This window comes from Talpa occidentalis, unplaced genomic scaffold (assembly GCF_014898055.3).
Source record: "Talpa occidentalis isolate TD23 unplaced genomic scaffold, MPIMG_talOcc4v2.1 talOcc4.5, whole genome shotgun sequence".
Classification (NCBI taxonomy): domain Eukaryota; kingdom Metazoa; phylum Chordata; class Mammalia; order Eulipotyphla; family Talpidae; genus Talpa; species Talpa occidentalis.
In genome coordinates this window covers 78,276,423-78,286,519 of record NW_023604861.1, presented here as the reverse complement: position 1 = coordinate 78,286,519, position 10,097 = coordinate 78,276,423, and the positions used below count along the sequence as shown (strand labels likewise).

Sequence of the window (10,097 nt, the reverse complement as noted above, 5' to 3'; positions counted from 1 at the left end):
ATACTACATCTCACAACTAAAACTGCATTGCTTTCATCTTCTCCATATCAGAGATGAATGGCAAAACAACGTATGCAGCCAATAAGATGGAAGGCAAAGAGGAACTTAACTGGCTTTCCAAATCAAATTGTTTATATGCTCCAGGGTTATAAAGTATAACTGAGCTGCTGCAGGCATGTGCTTTATACCTAGGAAATGATCATTCTCCTAGGCATAAGCAGAGAACAGATTTCTGTGAAGGAATGGAAATATTTCCCCAGAAAATTCCCCAGCACAGCAACAACAATGATGTAATCATTTATTTTTCACATTCAGAACCACAGAACTTCAATTCAGTGCTTCCCCCAAAGCAGGCCTCTGTGATGCTCGGAAATAATACATAAACACACACACACACACACACACACACACACACACCCCTATATGTAACCCTAAAATGGAGACTAAATGCAACTCAAAAAAAAAAAAAAAAAGGAGACAAGCACAGAAACATGTTTCTACTTATAAAGCCAAAAATAATAGTATAACATTCTCTTCAATTTACAGTCTACTTAAGGTCTGCTTTGGTCCTTACTTTATCTGACCCACTACATTCATCCTCACTAAAGCACCTACCTCAAACTCATTCTAGCCAGACTCCAGTCAAGATATTTTATAAGTTGAAAGTGTGATAGGCTCTTGATGACAGCACATATTTTCCCCCATCTGCACTAAATTCAAACCATTCTTTGCAGTCCTATCAGACATGAGCAAAGTCGCTTATAGCCAGTAGGTGTCCTTTGATTTTATTTTTAGAATACCCTATGAATAAAATAGAGTTGGATTACCCAAAGAAAGCCAGTAACCAAATATGACAATCTGAATAATCAAAAGAATTCTAATGTTTTATCTAGAGAGTAGTTACCCCCAAAGCCATTGGAGGTAATGTTATATTGAGATTCCACATTTTAGATAATCCAAAAGAGATACCTACAGTGTTGAAAGATGCTGTAATTCAGCACAAAGGCTCAGTAATTCTCAGTGAAGAAGCAAGCATGAGTGTGTGTGCTTGCACTCATGAGTGCACATGCATGTACACATACACTTACCACTTAGGACCTGGTGAGGAGGTTTCAGTGAAAGAAAAACCAACCTCTCGGTCTCCTGCTATACGATCCTCTCCCTAAATTAGGTGTTTTCCTCTCACACCTAAACTTCTTCCACTGCTATCTTTAGATATTTAATTAATTTGCACCCAGGTCTCCAGAACTCTGATTCCTTCACTTGCATCTGAGCCTGACCCCAGAGAATCAAATACATATTCACACTCTCAGAAGCTGGTGATCTTACCATATTTAACAAGAAGCATCTCTGACAGTAATTGGAGTTTCATATCAAGGTAAATAAATGGTAAGATCATAAGAACATACTCCAGTGGCCCTGTGCATCCTGGAAATGCTAACATCAGAGAGCAAATTTAACATAAGGCCTCAGTGGAAATGAATTTTCTATAAACAAACAATGTGAAGAAAGCCTCACTTTTGTCATGTCTTATTCCCATTGAAGAAAAGATGAATATTCTGTTTCATATGTTTGTTACCAGAAGCTGCTGCTTCATTTATTAAATAAAAGGGTTTTTACTTCCTCACTGATAACTTGGTGGACCAAGTTATCATATCTTGGCCAACATTGGACAAGCAATCTTACCCAGCAGTGTTTAATGCAAATTGTCCAAATTGCTAAATGTGCTGTGAGGCTAGCACTTCAAGTGAGTCTGTTTTAAAGGCATCTTCTCTCTTTCTTTTATCCACAGTGAATGAAGCACTACCTTTGAGAACTAGGAGCTTTCTATAGGACAGGCTTTCTCAGACTCAGCACTACTGACATGTGTGGACAGATCATTTCTGCTGTGAGAGCAGTGGGAGGTGGGATAATGGCTACACAAAGATGATCATGCTCTAATCACTAGAACCTGTGAAAGTCACATTACATGGTAAAAGGAAGTTAAGGCTTGCAAATAAAAATCAAGGTTACTAATCAGCTTACCTTAAATTAGAGAGATTATACTGGATTATCTGGGTGGGCCCAGTATAATCACAGATACCTTTAGAACAGAAACAGGGAGGCAAAGTATTTGGTCAGAAAGATGTAATGATGGAAATGCAGGAGAGATTCTAAATAAGAGGCACTTCACCCATCACATTGCTGGCTTTGAGCATGGGGAAAGGAAGCACAAGCCAAGGAATACAGGAGGTTTTAGAAACTGGAATAAGCAAGAATGCATTCTCCCCTCAGGCACCCAGAAAGGAACAGAGTGCTGCTGACACCTGAATTTTAGCCCTGTGAGTCCACGTCAGATTACTGGTATTGTTTTAGGCTACTTTGTTAGTGATCATTTATTCTGGTAGCTGTTGTTTTTGGCAGTCCTTATATTAAAAACTAAAAGTGGAATCTAGAGAAACCAAACAAAGGATCAGACAAACTGTAAGACTGATCCTTGAAAACAGACAATAGATCTGAGACATTCGGGAGGGAGGGAGGGAGGGAGGGAACAGAAAGTGGGAAGGGGAAGGAAAATATAATTGACTAATTGACTATGGTGGAGGGCTACGAATGTTTTGGTGGTGGGAAAGCTATGAAGACCACATCCAAGGGGAGAAATCCTATATTATGAAAAAATAAACAAGAATGCTTTAAAATATATTTAAAAACTATTAGAAAGCCCACACTGCGTATCAAAGGATCACTAGCAACATCCATAGCTTCACTTGATGTGTGTAGAACCAAGCTCTGACCCTCAAAATAGCTTCCAGATATTGCCGAATGTTCCCTGGGGGGTAAAATCCCCACACACACACCATGAGAACCAGTGTTCTAGCACTACCAGGCTTATTATTTTTAGAATAATATTCTCTTGTTACTATCTGGACATAAAAATAGACTCCATCTCAAACACTGAGGCCAAGTTGCTTCAAGCTAGAAGGTGACTGGGCAGGAATGAGGCCCACGTATACTCATAGGAAAGCAGTGCTTTGTCTCACCCCAGTCAAATCCTACCACCAGCCCATTTCACTGGGGTTCAGGGCCACTTCTGATGAATATATACATATGCACAGATCTTGGAAAAATTTTTAAATGAGATTTAACTATTAAAATTCATGTTGATGCCTTCTGGTTAGAGCAGTCCTCCATCCCCCACCCCCCAAAAAAAGCCTACCCAGTACTTGGTTACTGTTCTCTGAATACAACCACAGGAGTTTTTTAAACATCTGTATCACAGGGACGTATAAGCTTTAAACTTTTTTGCAGTCCCATTTACTCTGAAAGTTACCTGTATGACAGAGCAGCTGTCACCATCCTTAGGCACCATCTTACCTGGCCAAGTGAGCATGCTCCTATTAGCACTAGTTCTGTTTTCTGTTCTCTTGAAGCATGACCTCCTTGGTACTGTTGGCATCCACTGGCATCAAATGGAGTCACCTCATACAAGCATTAGTCACTAGACAAATTGCAAATTCCAAATCAAGTTGGCGTGCCTTATAGAAATGACTTTTGGATATTGCTATTTCTTTTACTCATGGGAAATTTCAGGAGAAGACTGCCTAGGTGCACTGGGGGCGGCAGAGAGACAAAGCAACTCCAAGGACAGTAGTGACCCCCCTCCTACAATGGACAATAACTATATCATATCCACATTATCCATAATGGATCATTCTGCTAACATGGATTTTTCTTTTCTTTTCTAGCTCTGCAATATTTGGCTCACTCTACTATCATATTAAAGTAAGAAATCAATGCTAGACCCTTTGCCTTTGCAGAGTCCAATGTCAGAAATATTTCTTGCTGCTTTAACTTAATATCACTTTCCTCTGCTTTTTAACTTTCTTAAATTTTACTCCGAGAGATAATCAGCCTCAGGGCAGGAGACAGAAATACAGCCTTGCATCAGAAAGCACCATTCAGATTATATTTTATTGATGTCATGCTAACAGCATCCCCAAACTGGATGGTAGTTATTTAAAGTGGTTGCATGGTGAAGCTGTTTATTACCTTACACTAAGCTAAGGAAACAGAGGCCAAACCGTTTCTAACATCCAGTCAGTAATTTAAGAAGAATAAAGCACAATTTCACATCTGAACAAAGGCACCTAAACTGCTACTGGAATGACAAGCACTACCAGAAAACCCTTTCAATGTCTGGAAAGCAGTCTGCCACACAGTCTGGATGCTTTTTCAGCGGGATCAGGAGTGATTGGTCAGCAGTAAATTCTGCTTTAGGCATCAAAATGGCAGGAAGGAAATGCAGGGCAAGCGGGGCATAAAACCACACTGAGATGCAGAACATTGTCAAATTGGGTTGTTGAGCAACTTTCACCTTTGGCTGCTTTCAAGCTGGGCTAACAAGGCCCTTGGTGGATCCTGCAGGTCTACTTGCTGTAATTCCTTGGGTCTAAAGGAAAGAGAAACGGAAATCGCTTGAGGCAAATTTTCTGTCCCCATTTTAAAGGAGGAAGTCCAAAACCAATGGTTGATCATTTTCATTCCTGACAAAAGGGAGAAAATTTAAAGTTGGGGCAATTGTTGGAGGGCTTTCTATCCAGTAAACATTTATTTAGTACTTCCTATGTGGAAATGATTGGCTCAGGCAAATAAAACTGACAATATGTAAGACATGACTCTTTTTTAAAGGTTAATATTTACACAATTATAATATGATTTATAATTAAATGCTTGCTATAAGCAAGGTACAAACAAGAGCTCCCAGGCCATGATGGAGTGATCAGGGAAAGTGCAGGAAAGTCATAGCATTGAAGCTGAGACTTTCAGTTTGACAATGATCGTGACAGAGTAGACACGGAAGGGCACTCTGAGCTGAGAACATAGCTGAGAGCAAAGGCTCAGTGACATGGACATGCAAAACCACATCTGGGAAACAGACAGTAATATAGACTGGAAGCAAAATGTTAAAATGGAAAATTATCCTCCCTGATGAACGCTCCAAGTAACTAGCTAAAACTACGCCAGCACATAATGTTGGGGATGGTAAACATGCCCAAAAGTGATCCCCCAATGCATCACACTCATGTATACTTCTCTCTCCTTCAGTTTAGGTGGAATCTGAAGCTTACTTCCAACCAGAATATGTTGCAAGTGATAAGTTACTATTCCTGGTTAGATTATATGTCACAGGCAGTTACCCCAATGATGTTAGATTATACTTATAAGACTTCATCTTTGCAGATAGGAGAAAGAGGCTCTTCTGCTTACACTGAGAAGTAAAGATAGGAGGTAGGAGCTGAAGAATAGCTTCCATTCAATAGCCCAGCAAGAAAAAAGGATCATGTTATGTAGATCTTTCCCCAGTCAAGCCTCAGATTAGATCACAGCCCCAGCCTATTCCTATATTACAGCCTGTAAGCTTTGATGACAAACTGGGTTAACCTGCCTGGACTCCTGACTCAAAGAAACTGTGACATAAATGGGTACTTTGCTAAGTCACTAAGTTTGTGGTAATTTGTAATCCAGCACAGAAAAGAAACATTGTGTTAATAAATATTGAAAAGTATGGTCATTCAAACCAGAGCAGGGAGGCCTTTGAATATCATGCTAGAGGAATTGAATTCCTTTGTAGAAATTAAGGCCCCACACTGTTTCATTTATAAGCACCTTATTTTTTTTTTTTTTATTTTTTTTTAATAAATTTTATTGTTATATTCCCCATACAATTGCAGCCCCCCCATTCTGACCCAATCCCTCCCCTCCCACCCCCGCCCCCTAAAAGTGTCTCTGGTTCATAGTTTTTTGTTGATTTTGATTTTCACTTTCTTGTAGTTATTCATTTTCCTGGTCCCTTATTTAAGTTTTCTAGATTCCTGCTATGAGTGAGACCATCCGGTATTTTTCTTTTTCTTTTTGGCTTATTTCGCTGAGCATGATCCCTTCCAGCGCCATCCATGTTGCTGCAAATTGCATGTGTTTATCTTTTTTGAATGCTGAGTAATATTCCATGGTATATATGTACCACATCTTCTTGATCCAGTCATCTATTTTTGGGCATTTGGGTTGTTTCCAAAGCTTAGCTATTGTAAACAGTGCTGCTATAAACATAGGGGTGCAGGTGTTCTTTGGAATTGATGTTTCTGTGTCCTTTGGGTAAATACCTAGGAGTGGAATTGCTGGGTCATATGGAAGCTCTATGTTTAGTAGGTCCAGAAATCTCCATACAGCTTTCCACAGTGGTTGGACCAGTTTGCACTCCCACCAACAGTGCAGAAGAGTTCCTTTTTCTCCACACCCTCGCCAAAATTTGTTGTTGCTAGTTTTTTTAATATGTGCCATTCTCACTGGTGTAAGATGGTATCTCATGGTAGTTTTGATTTGCATTTCCCTGATGACAAGTGATGTTGAACATTTTTTCATATGCCTGTTGGCCATTTGCATTTCCTCTTCAGAGAAGTTTCTTTTAAGCTCTTCTGCCCATTTTTTGACTGGATTATTTTCTTTGTTGTTGTTGAGTCTCATCAGCTCTTTGCAGATTTTTGTGATCAGTCCTTTATCATTAGTGTTGGGTGCAAAAATGTTCTCCCAGTTGGTGGGGTTTCTCTTTGTTTTTGTTATTGTCTCTTTTGCTGTGCAAAAGCTCTTTAATTTGATGTAGTCCCAGCTGTTTATCTTTGCCTTCACTATCACTGCTTTGGGTGATGTGTCTGTAAAGATGTCTTTGATGTGCAAATCACGTAGTGTTTCGCCTATATTTCCTTCTATATATTTTATGGTTTCAGGTCTTATGTCTAGTTCTTTAATCCATTTTGAGTTGATTTTTGTGTATGGTGTGAGGTGGTGGTCAAGCTTCATTCTTTTGCATGTAGCGACCCAGTTTTCCCAGCACCATTTATTGAACAAACTTTCTTTGCTCCAATGCATATTCTTTGCTCCTTTGTCAAAGATTAGTTGACCATAAATCTGTGGGTTTATTTCTGGATTTTCTATTCGATTCCATTGGTCTGTATGTCTGTTCTTGTTCCAATACCATGCAGTTTTGATGATTATGGCTTTGTAGTATAGTTTGAAGTCTGGGAGTCTGATGCCTCCATTCCCTTCTTTTTTTTTCAGGAGAGCTTTGGCTATTCGGGGTTTTTGGTGATTCCATATGAATTTCATCAATAATTGTTCTATTTCTTTGAAGAATGACATTGAAATTTTGATTGGAATAGCATTGAATCTGTATATTGCTTTTGGTAGGATGGCCATTTTAATAATGTTTATTCTTCCAATCCATGAGCAGGGGATGTCTCTCCATTTCTTTGTGTCTTCTTCTATTTCTTTTAACAGTGTTTTATAGTTTTCTTTGTATAGGTCCTTTACCTCTTTTGTTAGATTTATTCCCAAATATTTGATTTTTTTTGTTTCAATAACAAAAGGGATGGTCTTTTTGATTTCTTCTTCTTCAGATTTATTGTTTGTGTATAGGAAGGCTACTGACTTTTGCGTGTTGATTTTGTATCCTGCCACTTTACTGAACTGATTGATGAGTTGAATTAGCTTTTCTGTGGAGTTTTTGGGGTTCTCTATGTATAATATCATATCGTCTGCAAATAGTGATAGTTTGACTTCTTCTTTTCCTATTTGGATTCCTTGGATGTCTTTCTCTTGTCTTATTGCCCTGGCTAGGACTTCCAGTATTATATTGAAAAGCAATGGTGAGAGTGGACATCCTTGTCTTGTTCCAGATCTTAATGGAATTGTATAAGCACCTTATTAAGTGAACTAACATGGAGAGTGTTCACACAGTGCCTGGAACTAGTAAAATAAACTCTTAAGTATTAACTGTTACTTTTGTTGCTACTATTAATTTTTTTTTGCCATGAAGAAATTTCAAGAGAAATAAGGTGCTGTTCAAGACAAATGTTCACCTAAGGAACATTACTTTCCTTAGGTCTTAAGCTTTTGGAAACCTTGAGACTCTGAAGAAAACATAACAACCACCAAGAAAAACACATATTAATATATATACAACACTTTCAAGGAACTCTCAAATAAGAACCAGTGTTCTAAAATAATGTGGAAATGTGGCAAGTGACAGAGTTCTCTAAAAAACCCAAAAATCAGTACACTTAGGATCTCTGATGTTGAAGCTGTGACTCTGTTTTGGCCAGTGCCAGTTTTAGGTGCCATCTAACATCAAATAGGTGTTATTCCCAAGGTAGAAAATATGTTCACCTCCAGCACTGCCGCTTACCTTCAGATTGCCATGTGAGAAGGCAGACCCACAGCACAGTCGGCACTCCAAAAACCAGCCACAGAAAATTCTCTTCTGGCTTCCTAGTGTTCTTCTGGGCAATAATATGGAATCCAGAAAAGCAGCATCAATCTCCCCTAATCTCCATTCCTCTTACAAGGCACCTCTATCTCACTCTGGTAGACACAGCTTATAAGAAATGAAGGGACTGGTCCAATCTCATGAGAGCGCATCTACAGCACAAATAATTTTGATCAAAGTTGCCCATCCTACACTGAATGACCCATTCAATCAATCCAGAGAAAAATGCAGGCTTCAGATACTGCATTTATATCCAATTTGGTTTCTGTTTAAAGCTGACAACGGTATATTCTTAGGATTGTGAGGCATTCATAACTAAATTGGAATTTTAGTTTCCTGCCTAGGGAATATTTTTAAATGAACTTGGAAATGTAATGAATGATGTGTGGACCTATGAACAAAATAGAGTTCATGGAATTGTTCAAAGGGAAACTCAAGTTTCCATCCATGCATTCCGTTAAGTTGTTCTGAAATACCTATTATATACGCATGTGTATGCACATGTATATCACATTCGCTGTGGATTGAAATTAATAATCAAACTAGCACATAATTTTTAATTAAATCTGCATCTTTTCTGTCCCCCCAGCTGCCGGTCCGGTGTTTTTGTGGAACACATCTGGCAGCCCTCAGCATTCTCCACAGTCACTCGTCCTCTCAGTCCCCAGATACACCTGCTTTCTGCAGCTGGCTCCCCAACAGGTGCAACGGAAAGCCGGGTTGATGGGCATTATAAACACCCCTGCTGCTGAGCATCTGGGAGGTAGCAAAGGGCCCAATTCCAACTTCACTGTTCCTTCCTCCGGTGGAAGTGAAAAATGCCCTGTGAGATCTACACATGCTGGAGTCTCCATCAGTCACTTTCCCACTCCAGGAAGAAATGCTTCAGGTCAACTGGGTGTTAACAGCTGTGCCACCTCCCCGGTTATTAACAAAGGTCCCCACAGAGAGCTGGGGCCGTGGTCACTGTTGGCTTGTCTGAGCTTGTGAGCCCACAGCCAGTGGCCTGGATGCTCCATCTCCATTTGTTCTAATGAGCGAGGCAGGAATCTCCTCATGGTCCTCAAGTCTGTAACCATTAACCACCTGGTTTTGATTGGGGAGCCCACAGACCAGTGCTTCCCACAGTACTTCCAAATGAAAAACACATGAAAGCAATACATACTGTGAGAATTACTATTATGCAATTCCTTGTTGATAGAGTAGTAAGTATTTCAAAGCAAGAAAATTTCAGAAAAATGTGCAAGGTCTTTTTATTTTGTTTTAGTTCTTATTCTAAACACTGAAGTTTGGACAGGGGTTCAAATGATTTTTTTTTCCTGCAGTTATCTGAAAAATACCTCATCCCATACTGAAAGTATCCATGCAATTAGTCCAGACACAAATACAGGCTCTAAAACTGTGCTCCGTGGCACCAGGTTAATGGACTAACGTAATAAAGCAATAGGTTACAATAAGGAATTTCAATACAATTAAAACCATAAAGCTAATGATGATCTGTTTCAAATGAAGCTCTAGATGAAAATAAAGCACTAAAAGTCACTTATTCATTAAACAGTTTTGGTTCCACTTGCACAAGTTCACAGAGGGCATTAGTCATCTAAAGTGTAAGATGCGCTAGAAATAAAATACATAAAAATGGCCTTCGTTCTGCTATTTATTTCAACACGCTTGCCTCTCCATGCCAATGGACTACTCCCCACGTGCCTATAAGGCAGAGTTCAAGTACCACTCCATTAGAATCTTCATACAGCACTTTTATCCACATTCCAGGCTGCTGTATATAGGCCCAGAATTA

The 10,097-nt window shown here is 39.3% G+C and overlaps 1 long non-coding RNA gene across 1 annotated transcript; it reads right to left on the bottom strand.

The window, feature by feature from the left end:
• Window positions 1-764: 764 nt before the first annotated feature.
• On the bottom strand, window positions 765-4,464 carry LOC129146942 (uncharacterized). The gene is made up of 3 exons (XR_008554345.1): window positions 4,355-4,464; window positions 3,355-3,478; window positions 765-801 (listed from the first exon to the last, which is right to left on the bottom strand). It is a non-coding gene; the product is annotated as an uncharacterized LOC129146942 (long non-coding RNA).
• Window positions 4,465-10,097: the final 5,633 nt, after the last annotated feature.